The sequence below is a fragment of the Tupaia chinensis genome, unplaced genomic scaffold (assembly GCF_000334495.1).
Source record: "Tupaia chinensis unplaced genomic scaffold, TupChi_1.0 Scaffold147307_1, whole genome shotgun sequence".
Classification (NCBI taxonomy): Eukaryota; Metazoa; Chordata; class Mammalia; order Scandentia; family Tupaiidae; genus Tupaia; species Tupaia belangeri.
The window spans coordinates 8,207-9,305 of record NW_006207158.1 but is presented as its reverse complement, the minus strand read 5'-3'; positions in this window follow the sequence as shown (position 1 = coordinate 9,305).

Below are 1,099 nucleotides of genomic sequence, written 5' to 3'. Positions count from 1 at the left end.
GTTAACCGAAAGGTTGGTGGTTCGATCCCACCCAGGGACGAGTCCTGCCTTTATTATGTCGCACTTGGTTCTCAGCAGATTCCTAATCCCTACATGCTCGCATGGAGGACGGAGACCTTGCTTCCCCTGTCCGCCGCTCCTCTGCTTTCCGTGTCAGAGAGGGACCCAAACAAATGTCCTCCCAGATCCTCCTTAGAGAGCTGGCCTTGAGCTGGTCAAACTGAAAAATGATAATACTGAAAATCAAAGACACATTTTTGAAAAGATAGACCTGGAGGAACCAGCTAGGTGTATGCTGCCTCTCCTCCTTGCCTCTGCCAAGAGCTCCTCCCTGCCTGTGGGTACCCCGTCTCCTGACCCTCCCACAGACAGCACCCCGCGGTCCTGGGCTCCTGTCACAGCACACAGCACCGCGGTCTACACTCCTGGACCCTCTCATTGCCCACGTGTGGGTCTTCCCAGAGGGTCAGGGTCCCGGGGCACCTCAGCTCACAGGGTTGGTGTCACCCCGTTTGCCACCTCTGTTCTGTCTTCCTGTGCTTCTTCTTTTCTTCCTGTCAGAGGGTGTGTGCACTCACAAAACAGAGAGCCAGAGACAGGAGAGAGACAGGAAGAGGGAGAAGCTGCTACTTCTCGCCACGGGCATCCTCGGGGCACACTCTCTTCTCCATTTCTCCTTCCTGTTGGGATTAGGGGTTCACAGGCTGCCAGGACCTTGGCAGGAGCCCTGTGGCCACCCACGTGGGAGCTGGACTCCCTAAGTGTTAGGCGCCCCCCCACCTACTGCGTAAATGTTTCTCTTTAGCCTTCGATTGGTACAATTGAGTTAAAAGGTCCCGACGTGAGGTTTTCCTCAGTCTCCTGTGCTTGGGCGTTTATGACCTCGTTGCAACACTGGGTTCAGAATCTTAGTAGCAAACATTTTAGCAATTGTTCTTTAAACCGTTCTCCTTTCCTGTCTTCGGGAAGACTGCAGTAGCTCCTACAGTAGGCCTCCTGCAGCGGCTCCGACATCCTTAGCGGGTTGATCTTTTTACAAAACATTCTTTACTTTGATATTAGTTATTGTCCTCCTTGGTTCAAGGTTTTATGTTTCCTG